Below are 13,220 nucleotides of genomic sequence, written 5' to 3' on the forward strand. Positions count from 1 at the left end.
ACTTGACGATAAATGGAGAAAATATAAAAGTTGTCAAAGATTTCATTTTACTAAGATCCACACTCAATACCCATAGAAACAGCAATGAAGGAATTATAAATAAAAACATTATATTGCATATTGGGCTGCTAACCACAAGGAGCTAGACCCCACCAGTTTCATTATCCAGTAAGTAGTTCATACATATTTTTTCACATCTTGATGGCCATAAGTTTTGTTGTTATTTCTTGATTTCATAGGGAAAAACTGGTCCTTTAAAGTGCTGAAAAGCAGAAATGTCATATTAATGATTAAGTTGTCTGGCCCAAGGAGCCTGCTGGGGTAGTGGTTACTTGTTGGGCTGATAACCACAAGGTCAGCAGTTCAGAACCACCCGACAATTCATGGGAAAAGACTGCTGCCATGGAGTCAATGCTAACTCATAACGACCCCTGTGAGTTTCCCAGACTGTAACCATTCTTCCACTGAGCTCGTGGTTTTGAACAGGTGACCACGCTGATCACAGCCCAATGCATAACCACCCTGGGTCCCAGAGAAAGACAAGGCTAATTCTCACAAAGCGTTACAGGTTCCGAAAGCCACAGTGGGAAGTCCTACCCTGTCCTGAGTCCTAAAGTCACTGAGTCAGAATATGAGTCTTAGTTTTGAGTTTGACCTAAGACAGGATATTTTCTTTTTCTGTAATTAATTTTTTGTGAATTGAGTGAAGGTTTACCAAGCAAGTCCATTTTTCCATTCATTCATTTTTACACATTTTGTTTCATCTCATTGATTGCAATTCCTACATTGTAACCTATCCCACTTCCTTTTCTATTCTTCCTTTTTTACCAACCCTTCTGAACTTTGTCCTTGTGCAAAAACTGCCCTTTTATCTCAAACAAAACAAAACACTCCCATTGAGCCAACACCAATCAATGCCTAGTAGCACTATATTGGCTTTCTGAGATAGTAAATTTTTATGGGAGTAGTCAGCCTCATCTATCTCCAGAGGAGCAGCTGGTGTGTTTGAACTGCTGATTTTGCAGTTAGCAACATAATGCCTAATCCACAGCATTATCAGTACTTAGTAGTTGATTATTCTAAGGAGTATCCACCTACCAACTGTTACTATTTACCTTATAGGCCTCTTTATGGTTTTTCTGCAAATTGAGTCACATGAGTAAGTTCAGTTCCAAGCCTGGGAGTTCCACCAGGCTCTATCTACCAGTCCAGCACCACTTCAAATGATTCCCATGCCCAAGCCCGGTTTTGCAGTCACTGTATCAAGTCCTCTTGTTGAGAGTCTTCCTCTTTCGCACTGCCACTCTGCTTTACCCAGCATCATGTCCATCTTCAGGGAGTTCTCTCTGATACAAGTATGGAGGCAATTTCTCTATACTTGCCTCCAGAGGAACACTTTGGTTGTACTTCTTCCAAGACAAGTTTGTTTGTTCTTTCGGGGCCCTGGTAGTATAGTGGGTTATGAATTGGTTAGCAATTGGTAACAAAAAGATTAGCAATTTAGAACCATCTACTGCTCCTTGAGAGAAAGACAAGACTTTCTACTCCTGTCAAGTTTTATAGTCTTAAGAAACCTACAAGAGTAGTTCTACCCTGTCCTGATAGGGTCTCTGTGAGTCAGAATCTACTTGATGGAACTGAGTTAAGAAATCTTTGTGGTTTCCCTTTCTCTTTGTTTGAAAAGGCCCTAATATTGCCATCTATATGAGGGATGTCATCTATGTCCCCAGTTTACTAGGGAAATGTTCTGGCTTGGCATTTTGATTTTTTTGTCCAGAGATTTAAATGTCGTCCCATTGCTTTCTTGTGGGCCTGGCTTCTGCAAAAATATTAGAGCTTAATCATGCTGGTTCTCCTTGGTAAGTAACTTTTCTTTCTTCCTCTTACCTTTTCTTTGATTTTTGGAAACTTCGATTATATTATCTTGATGATGTTCTATAGAAGTGTATCTTAATTTGCGGTTTGTTCAGCTACTTGAATGTGTATCTTCTCATCTTTCATGATATGATTTTAGGAATATTTTCCTTAAATAAATCTTTGACTACATCTGTCTTTGTTTTTGTCTCTGTGTTGTGTAATATTGATCACGTGTAAATTATTACTTTTGATAGTGGCCCACATAATTTTTAGACTCTTTTCTTCTTTATTCTTTTTTGTGGTTCCTCCTCTGGCAGATTAATATTCAAGATTTATCTTCAGGTTGACTAATTTTGCCTTCTAGTGATGCCATTCTACTTCATTGCCCTTTCAATGGATTATCTTTTCCTGAAATCCTGGTATTAATATTCTGGATTTCAATATGCTGATTTTGTATGATTTATATATTTTCTGCTTATTTTGTCAGTTTGTTTTTACAGTATTTTTCTGAATTATTTTAAAGTTTTTTCTTTGTTGTCCTTGATTTTTGTCTGCAGCATTCCCAATCTCTCTCCATCTAATGAAGGCCTGAATATAATTCTTTGAACTTAAAAAAAAAATCATTTTATTAGGGGCTCCTACAACTCATCACAATCCATACATACATCAGTTGTGTAAGATATATTTGTACATTCATTGCCCTCAACATTCTAAAAACATTTGCTCTCCACTTAAACCCCTGGCATCAGCTACTCATTTTTCCCCTCCCTCCCCGCTCCCCCTCTCACATGAATCCTTGATAATTTATAAATTTTTATTTTGTCATATTTTGCACTGTCGGAAGTCTCCCATGACCCACTTTTTTGTTGCCCGTGCCCCAGGGAGGAGATTATAGGTAGATCTCCTTGTAATCGCTTCTCCCTTTGCTCTCCACCCTCCCATTATCACCACTCTCCCCACTGGTCCAGAAAGGATCAACTGCCCTGGATTCCCTATGTTTCCATTTCCTATCTGTACTAGTGTATATCTTCTGGTCTCGCCAGATTTTTAAGGTAGAATTGGGATCATGATACTGGGTGGGAAGGAAGCATTGAGGAAGTAGAGGAAAGTTGTATCCTTCATCATGCTACACTGCACCCTGACTGGCTCATCTCCTCTCTGTGACCCTTCCGTAAAGGGATGTACAGTTGCCTACAGATGGGCTTTGGGTCTCTACCCCTCACTCCACCTCATTCACAAAGATAATTTTTTTTTTTCTGATGATGCCTGATACGTGATCCCTTTGACACCTCGTGATCGCACAGGCTGGTGTGGTTCTTCCATGTAGGCTTTGTTGCTTCTGAGCTAGATGGCCACTTGTTTGCCTTTAAGACCCCAGGATGCTATATCTTTTGATAGCAGGGCGCCATCAGCTTTCTTCACATTTGCTTATGCACCCATTTTGTCTTCACTGATTATGTTGGGAAGGTGACCATCATGCAATTCCAGTTTAATAGAACCAAATATTCTTACATTGAGGGAGTACTTCAGTGGAGGCCCAATGTCCATCTCCTACCTTAATACTAAACCTATAAATATATGCAGGTAGATCTATTTCCTCATATATAAATATATTTACGTATGTAAATGCCTGTATTTAGACCTCTATAAATGCCCTTTACCTCCTAGCTCTTTCCTCTATTTCCTTTTGCTTTCCTCTTGTCCCACTGTCATGCTCAGTCTTCATTTGGGTTACAGTAATTCCTCTCAGTTACTTTACCCTTGGTCACACCCTACCAGGCCTCTTATACCCTCCTCACCACCAATTTGGATCACTTGTTGTTCCCTTGTCCCTGGGTTTGTTACCACCACTACTTTACCCCTCCACTTCCCTCTCTCCAGTGCCCCCCCGGAACTGTCGATCCTGTTGTTTTCTCCTCCAGATTGTTCATCCAACCTATCTTATTTAGACAGACCTGAGGAGATAATAACATGCACAAAAATAAGACAGAGCAAAACCAAACAACAAAGTAAAAAAAAAACAAAAACAAGCCAATGACCAAAAAAAAGCAAAACACAACAACAAGAAAGAAAAGCTTGTAGTTCAAGAACTGTTTGTTGGCCTTTATGTGTGTTTTCCAGTCGGAGTCTTTTGGGGCAACAAGCCCTGTCCCCAAAGTCTATTTTTGGTATTCCCTGGGAATTTCGTTGCTCTGTTCCCCTTGCTGTTCCGTGTCACGCCCTTGATGTTTTGCCTTGGTGTGGTAGGATCAGATCCGGCAGAATTCCAACACTGTATCTCCAGTGTTGTCCCCTGTGGGGCTACGGGTCAGTGAGGGATGTTGTATCTCATAGTGGGGCCGGCCATATGGTCCTCTCTGTGGATTCGCTGCTCTTAGCGGGAATATTGTCCTCAAGGGTTGGTGGGCCAGGATGTGCTCTACTCTCTCTTTTCTTCCCCCTTCATTTGCTCCCGTGTGCTCTCATCAGACGTGTCCCTCTCCCAGAGATGTAGATTCAATGCTGTCCTCTGAAATAAATTTCTTCTGGGGGCGGAGGAGCAGGTGTCCATGTAGTTTGGATTGGGGCCGACCCCTCAGACCTCTCTACTGGTTCCCTACTCCATGCCAGCATGTTGCATTTGCATCTTAAAGCACTGGATTGAAGTCTAGTCCCTCTTTCCCTGTGGAACTATCAACAGTACCCTTCCCCTTGGGTGTATTAGTGCCCTGTGGCTACCGATTTCTTTTTAATTTTTTTTCTCCCCCCCTCCGTCCCGCTCCTTTTTAGTTGGGTACCATATGTATCCCTGGATTTGGTCCATAATACCTGGTCCTCACCCCAGGGTTGCTTGTATACAGTAACTTTTTCCCTATGCTCCTTTTGCATTTTTTTTAAGCTTACCTCAGTGGACTCATGTTGTACTTGTCCTTTTGTGCTTGGCTTACTTCACTTAGCATGATTTCCTCCAGTTCTTCCCATGCAGCGATGTGCTTTATACATCCATCACTGCTTTTTAGTGATGCGTAGTACTCCACTGTATGTATGTACAACAATTTTTTTCAATCCACTCGTCAGTTGATAGAATTTTGGTTTGTTTCCAACTCCATGCAATTGTGAACTGTGCTGTAGTGAACTTTGGAGCACAGATATCTGGCCATGGTTTGTTTCTTGCCTCTTCTATGTATATGCCCAGTAGGGGGATTGCTGGGTCGTATGATAACTCAATTTCCATCTGTTTTCGATATCGCCACATCAATTTTGATCGTGGTTGTACATACTTAGAGGTTCACCAGCAGTGAAAGAGAGTTCTTGTTTCCCCACAGCCCCTCCAACACTTGTTGCTTTCTGATTTTTTGAATTGAGCTACCTTTGAGGGCGTCAGGTGGTACCTCATTGTTTAATCTGCATTTCTCTTATGGCTAAAGATCAGGAATGTTTCCTCAAATATTTATTGGCCATTCTGATTTCTGCCCTTGTGAAACTTCTGTTCAGATCCTTTGCCCAGCTTCTGAGTCAGAAATTAGTTTTTCTTTTCTTTTTGGAAGCTAGCAGAGTATTGTAGATTTTAGTAATAAGGCCTTTGTCTGATGTGTCATTGTTAAAGATTTTTTTCCCAGTCTGTGGACTCTCTTATTACTCTCTTGTTGAATTCTTTTGAGGTACACAGGTGCTTTTAGCTTCAGTATATCCCATTTGTCAATTTGTGTCTCCTCTGTGTTTGTGTCCTTCCCTATATGTAATCCCTGTGCCAAAGTTCTCAAGTTGGTCCCAATTCCCTCATTGATGGCCCTAATAGTTTGGGGTTTAACTTCAAGGTCTGTGATTCACCTTTAGTTTATTCTTGTGCATGGAGTGAGATAAGGGTCTTGCTTAACTTTTCTGCAGGTAGATATCCATTTTTTCCAGCACCACTTGTTAAAGAGGGCATCTACTTCCCATTGGATATTTTTTGGGCCCTTATCAAAGGTCAATTGTCTGTATGCTGATGATTTTATTTCTGGGTTTTCAGTTCTTTTCCATTGGTCTGAGTATCTATCATTGTACCAATAACATGTGGTTTTGACAACTGTGACTGTATAATATGTGCTAAAGTCTGGTAAAGCAAGCCCTCCCACTGTGTCCTTCTTCTTGAGGAGTTCTCTGCTAATTCTGGGCTTCTTGCCTCTCTATCTGAAGTTCATAATCAGTTTTTCAATTTCTTTGAATAAAGATCAGGGTAATTGTATCAGGATTTCATTAAACTTATATAGTACCTTGGGCAGAACTGACATCTTTACTTTATTGAGTCTTCCAATCCATGAGCATGAGCTATTCTAACATTTGTTGAGGTCACTATTGGTTTCTTGTAATATTGTTCTGTAGTTTTCCCCATATAGATCTTTTGTTCTTTTATTCAGGCATATACCTAGATATTCCAATTTGTGCTTGGCTATTGTAAAAGGTACCACCTTTTTGATCTCCTCTTCTGTGGTCTTATCCGATTTGTATAGCAGTCCGATGGACTTCTGTTTGTTGAGCTTGTATCCTGCTACTCTGCCAAACTCCTATATTGCTCCAGTACTCACCCCGCGGAGCTTTTGGGATTTCTATATATAAAATCATATCATCTGCAAATAACGATATTTTCACCTCTTCATTCTCCAAATGGATACCTTTCTTGGCCTTATGCTGTTAACTAAAATCTCCAGGATGATATTAAATAAGAGTGGGATGAGGGCCATCCTTGTCTAGTCCAATTTTTCAGTGGAATTGTGTTAGTCTTTTCTCCATTGACTACCACATTGGCTGTTGGTTTTTCATAGATAATTTGTATTGTCTTGAGGAATTTCCCTTCCATTCCTATCTTCTCAAGTGTTTTAAATAGGAATTGGTGTTGGATGTTGTCGAATGCTTTTTCTGCACCTTTCGATATTATCAGGTGGTTCTTACACTTTTTCATGTCAGTGTGGTCAATGATACTAATGGTCTCGTATGTTGAACCATCCCTGTGTCCCTAGTATGAATCCCACTTGGTCCTGGTGAATTACTTATTTTATATACTTTTGAATTCTCTTGGCCAGTGTTTTGTTAAGGATTTTTGCATCAATGTTTATTATGATATTGGTCTGTAGTTCTTGATTCTTATGGGATCCTTTCCTGGTTTGGGTATCAGAGTTATACTAGCTTCATAGAAGGAGCTCAGGAGTTTACCATCTTTTTCTATGTTCTGGAAGAGTTTGTGTAGAATTAGTGTTAGTTCTTCCCTAAATGCTTGGTAGAATTCTCCAGTGAAGCCATCTGGTCCAGGGGATTTTTTTGTTGTTGTTAGTAATCCCTTGATAACCTTGTCTATTTCTTCTATTGCTATGGGGTCTGTTGAGATTCTTGACGTCCATCTAGGATAGTCTAGGGAGGGATTGTTTTTCCAAGAATTTGTGCATGTCTTCCAAGTTGTTGAATTCATAGCAGTATAATCCTACATAGTACTGTGTCATTTTCCTTTTGATTTTATTAGGGTCTGTTGTAATGTCCCCGCTTCCATCCCTCATTCTTGCTATTGAAATTTGTTTCCTCCTTTCTTTGGTTAGGTTTGCCAGCGGTCTGTCCATTCTGTTTATCCTTTCAAAGAACCAACTTTTAGCAGCATTAATTTTTTTCATAGTTTTCTTATTTTCCCTCTCCTGAATCTCAGCCCTGATATTTATTGGTTTTGTTTTGTTTTTGCTATTAGGATTGTCCTGCTGACTCTACTCTAGTTATTGTAAGTTTTGTGCCAACATATCAGTCATGAATCTCTCTTCCTTTCTCAGGTGTGCGTGTATTGCTATGGAACTTCCTCTGATAACTGCCTTTGCTGTGTCCCATAAGTTTTGGTATGTCGTGTTCTCATTCTCATTGGTTTCTAGAAATTTCCTGATTTCATCTTTGATGTGTGCACTCCTTTTGCAGTAGAGAGTTATTCATCCTCTAATTGTTTGCTTTTGTTTTGTTCGTTTTCCTTTTGTTGATTTCCAGCATTATGGTACAGTAGTCAGAGAGAGAGGTCTGAATGATATCAATGTGCCTAAATTTATGTAGATTCGCCTTATGCCCCAGCATGGGGTCTATCTTCAAATATGTGTCATGCGGGCTTGAAAAGAATATGAATATTTTGTATTTGGATGAAAAGCCCTGTAAGTATCTTATCAGGTCAAATTGTCTAATTGTAGGGTTTAAATCTCTATCCTCCTTGCTGGGTTTCTTTCCTTGTGATCTTTCTTCCACTATAATTGTTGAGGCTGTGATTTCTTTTTTCATCTTTTGGAGTGTTAGGTTGACATATTGGCAGGTTTCTGATATGGGGAATATATGTTTACAATGATTAGTGGTTCTTTGTCTACCATTCCCTTGAGCATTATATAGTGTCCCTCCTTTTCTCTTTTTATTGTTTGCACTTTGAGGTCAATTTTATCTGAGATTAGGATTGCAACCCCTGTGTTTTTTGAATTGCTGTTTGCTTGGTATGCCTTTCTCCAGCCTTTGATTCTCAGCCTATTTTTGTCTGTAGCATTGAGATGTGTCTCCTGTAGGCAGCAGATTGATGGATTGTGTTTTATGAGCCAGTCTGATAGCCTCAGTCTTTTAATGCCTGAGTTCAGGCCAATGATAGTCATGGTTATTGTTTCCATCTGTGAACTCGTTGATGTCATCTTATACCTTTTGTTTTGGGTGTTTTCCTACCTTTCTTATTAGTGTGTTGTGCATGTGTGTGCATTATTCTTGACTTCTTTCCATCCTTAAGCCAGTGCTATCTTGCGGTCTGATTTCTATTTGTTGCCCTCTTGGTGAGGTTGTTCTGTGTGCTGGTCTCTTATTTATGCCTGGTGAGTGTTGTTCTTCTGTCCATACTGGTTGTAGGGCTGGGTTTCTTCTAATGTATTCTTTGAGTTTTTCCTTGTCTGGGAAGACTGTTACCTCTACATCTGTCTTCATCGATAATTTGTTTGGGTAGAGTATTCTGGGGTTTGCCTTCTTTTCCTTCAATTTTTGGAATATGATACTGCACTCTCTCTTCTTCAAAGTTTCTGCTGATAGGTCTGAGTATATTCTTATTTGGTAACCTTTTTATGTGATTGCTTGTTTTTCCCTACCTCCTCTCATGATTTTCAACTTTTCTTTAAAGTTGGATAGTTTAACTATTATGTGTCTTGGAATCTAGTCTAGCTGGTGTTCTTTCAGCCTCCTGGTTTTCATTCATTAAGCTGGGGAAATTTTCCTCCAGGAATTCTCTCACTATTGTTGCAGGTGACTTCTTTGTTGTGGCTTCCTCTGGTACCAATAATTCTAATGTTGTTCCTCTTCATAGCATCAGACATAGCTCTTAGGTTTTCTTCAGCTTCTCTGATGATCTTGTTAGATATTTGTTTGGGTTTGTTAAAATCTGCTTGACTCTCCTCCAAGTCACTGGTGTGGTTCTCTGCTTCCTCCAGTTGCTTCTCGAGGTCTGTGTGCCTGGTAATGGTTTTTGTTATCTCCTCTCTAAGTTCTTGTATTTCCCTTTGGTGTATAGACTTTATCTCCTCTATCATTTCATCCTTTTTTGTATTGTTTACCTCATATCCTTTATGACTCCAAGCAGCATTCTGAAATATTCTTTTTGTGGCAGATTCATGTCAGCTTTTCTATGCACATTGTTATGTTCAGGACATCTGCAATTGTCTTTTGTTTCTTCTGTTTTCTCGTTAGAGGTCGTTGGCGCTGTTGGCTGTTTGCGTTGTGATGTTTTAGAGGAGCCAGGTGCCATTTTCCAGGGAGTCAAAGAACACTGGCTCTCTCTGGGAGACTTGTAGGAATGCTTCTTTGAACTGCCTACAGCTAATTTTACTATGAAATTGGCCTACCACTTTCTCCTCCTGTGGTTTCCCTATCTGGGGAGTGCCCCAGAAGGCTGGTGAGTTACATGCTTTGGTGCAGAACACCACGAATGGTGGGCGGAATTGCCTTGGCCAGGTAGATTTGCAGAGGTTGGGCAGAGGTTCCCGCAACAGCAAGGAATGTTGGTGAGTGTTGACCGAGCTGCCTTAGGCCATGTGAGGCACTAAGGTAGGTGTGACGACGTTCCCTCAGTCAAATGGGCCCACAGAGGAACAATAGGACTTCCTCCAACCACACAGGCAGGAATTACCTGGTAAGAAGTTGGGCAGAGTATCCCCTGGTGGAGGTGTGCTGGGCTTTTGCTAACCTCAGACTAGCTTCACAGGGTTGAGCTCACCTAACTAGTTGTGCAGAGGAGGGACAGGGGATCTCACCACCATCCATAAAGAAGAGTAAGGGTGGAGCACTGTCTTTGTTCCCTAAAGGTCTCTGTACACTGAACCATCTGAATCTAGATGATAGAGCTGTGGAACAGAAAAGAGCCACGGAGGAGTGGTAGCAGCAAAACCAAAAGCTGGAGCATGAGACGCAGTGGTGGGTTTTCAGACCTAAGCATTAGTAAATCTCATTGCCCAGAGGGATACCCACTGCAGGGAAGCTGCACTTGCTGACCGAGGATGTAGACTTGTGTGCCTTCATTCTGAGGGACATAGTGAAGTAGTATTCCCTTTGGGCGTTTGTTGTCAGCTCTGAAAAAAGCTTTGTAATATCGCCCAAGCAGTGTGACTGAAAGGTTTGGGTATAGATTGAGGCCTGCAGTCAAGCCTGGCTGTACATATCTGATCCTGAATTGTAATCTGTTCACTTCCCTAATAAAACCTATAATTGTATTGTATATGAGTTCTGGGTGGCCAGTGCAATGAATTTTCAAACCCTGCAGAGAAGATGTCAATTATTCAGGAGGTCTCTTAGTCTGTGAGAGGTTGAAAACGGAGGATGGGGCTGCACACCGGCCAGAGGAAGGCCCGGGCAGCACAGAGGCTCCATGTCAATCCCAGGCCTTTCGACACCAAGATGAGAGGTTGGAGACGCAGGAGTGGAACAGAGATAGAATTTAGCCAGGAATGTGAAGTTGCGAAAGATTTTATTGAGGCAGAGAAAGAACTCCCAGGAGGGAAGGGAAAGCAGAGAAGGATGGGGGCATCTTGAGCCTCCAGGTGGGTTCTGAGACGCAATGAGTTAGGTCAGGGAAATCGCGCCTGGCAGTGAGGCAGTGGGGCATATAGAGAGCTTGAGCCAAGGACGTATGTACTGATGAGGGGAAGGAGGGCCTTCTGCTGCTGCAGTTGCAGGGTCTGAGTCAGGGTGTGGTCTGTGAGTAAATGGTCCTGGAGCACTGAGGGAAGGGGCTGTACAGACACGGCCCGGAGAGATGCTGGAGGCAGGGACTGCACAGTCTAGCTCTGGCCTTGAGAGGTGGGGGAAGGGGCCACACCGTCCAGCAGGCTATCTTTGGGAAGAGCTGGGGGAAGCAGCTACATGGTCCGGACCCGGCCCAAGCAGTCTGAATTGGTGAGAAAGTTAGATGGTGAAGGCATGTCTTATGTTTACCTCAGACTGATGGTGATTCTCCTCTATACCCATATAAAGTCAGAGATCAGATGCTGCCGCAATGCCATTTTTAACAGTATGTACCTGACAATACTGATTGTATCCAACCACACTAAGATATTCTAGTAAAATTTGTTAGACTTTAAAGAAACTGGAAAAAAAAAGAAAGAAAGAAACTGGGGTGGGGGAATGTTGGATATCTAGAAGAAAAGCGCATCACTTATAAGAAAAAGAAACGTTCTCATCACAGTGTTTAACCATGGCTGGAAGAAACTTGAAGTAGCTCTAGTGGCCCTGGATGAAAGTGAAAGCAGCTTTAGTGGTCTTTTGAGCTAAACGGTGAGTTGCTAACTGCAAGATCAGCAATTCAAGCCCACCAGCTGCTCCACACGAGAAAGAGGAGGCTTTTAAGAGATTAAAAGAAAGAACGTGAACTAAAGATTTTATATTTACCCAAACTAACTGTCAAATATAACGGGCACAAATTTAACAACATAGAGTAATAAAAGGAATTTCCGTCAGTGCTTTCTAAGGGACTATAGTAGAGATTAACACTAGACTCAAAATGACCAGAGAGATGTTTGCTTTCATTTTTCTAAATGTTTTGCATTTTCTAAGCCAGTTTTTGAAATTTGCTCCTTATTTGTTCTTAGCTGTCATAATATGCTAGCACTTCTCCAAATTTTGTCATTTTTTGTCTCTTTTAACTCTTATTTACTAAAAAAATTTAGAAAATACATTTTTAGGTAGTCATAAACCTCTGTAAATGTCCTTTGCCTCCTACTTCTTTCCTCTGTTTCTACTTTCCTCTTGACCCACTGTCATGTTTGGCCTTCATTTAGGTATCTCATTCTGGTTTCAGTAATTCCTCCTGGCTACATTGCACTTGATCAAGCCCTACCAGGCATCTTATGTCCTCTTTGCCATTGATTTTAGATCACTTTTTGTTCCCTTGTCCCTGGGTTTGCTGGCAACCCCATTCTTTTCCCTCACCCCACCCCTCCCAAGTCCCCCTGGAACAGTTTGTCCCGTTGTTTTCTCCTCCATATTGTTTATCCCACCTATCTTATGAAAAAACAATAAAAAGCACAAAAACAAAATACAAACAACAACAAAGAAAAGCCTGAAAATAGTTCCAGGTCTGTTTGTTGACCTTTGTGAGTGTTTTCTGGTCGAGTCTGATGGGGTGTCACACCCTGACCCCAAAGTTTATTTTTGGTATTCCTTGAGGAGTTCATGAGCAATTTGTTTTTCATTACTCTTCAGCTAGTAATAAATTTTTAAATGTTTACACAGAACATTTTATACTAATATATAAATGGTGTCTTATAAATGTATTTTTATAGTATTTATTGAGTCAAAGGCCATGGCATTTTCTGAATCAATGAGAAAATATAGGGCTTCATACATGAATTATTAAACTCATATTGTTTCAGAGGTGATTTTCATAGATTCAACTGAAGAAAACATGTTATGTTTTTGTATTTGAAAATGTCAAAGTAATTTTCTTTATTATGTAAAGTAAACTTTAAAATCCCTAATATCCCAGATATTATGATAACTATTTAGTTGTGTCTATTTCAGTTCTTTGTGAATAAAAACAAATGCCATTTGTTTTAGTAGTTTTCCCTTTCCTTGCTCACAACATTTAGACACGTTTGAAATCAGAGCCAGACCCATTAAGATATTTACTGCACTTGAGATCGAAAGGTTGATGACTCAAGCCTTCTCTGTGTCTCCAAGAGAGAAGCCTGGGTGATCTGTGCCCTTCAAGATTACACCAACCTTAGGTGCAGTTCTCTGTCACACAAGGTCACTAGTAGTTGAAATAGACTTAATGGCACCGAACAGCAGCAAGAAAACACTTCTTAGGCAAGGTTTAGAGTTTCTTTGGTTTGTTTTTTTTAAATAGAAATTCACTTCTATTGTTTTCTAAA

The 13,220-nt window shown here is 40.6% G+C and overlaps 1 protein-coding gene across 3 annotated transcripts in view; it reads left to right on the forward strand.

The window, feature by feature from the left end:
* Positions 1-13,220, forward strand: part of XRN1 (5'-3' exoribonuclease 1) — a 151,212-nt gene that overhangs the window by 5,793 nt on the left and 132,199 nt on the right. The window lies entirely within an intron of this gene.

This window comes from Tenrec ecaudatus, chromosome 4 (assembly GCF_050624435.1).
Source record: "Tenrec ecaudatus isolate mTenEca1 chromosome 4, mTenEca1.hap1, whole genome shotgun sequence".
In the NCBI taxonomy this organism is placed as follows: Eukaryota; Metazoa; Chordata; class Mammalia; order Afrosoricida; family Tenrecidae; genus Tenrec; species Tenrec ecaudatus.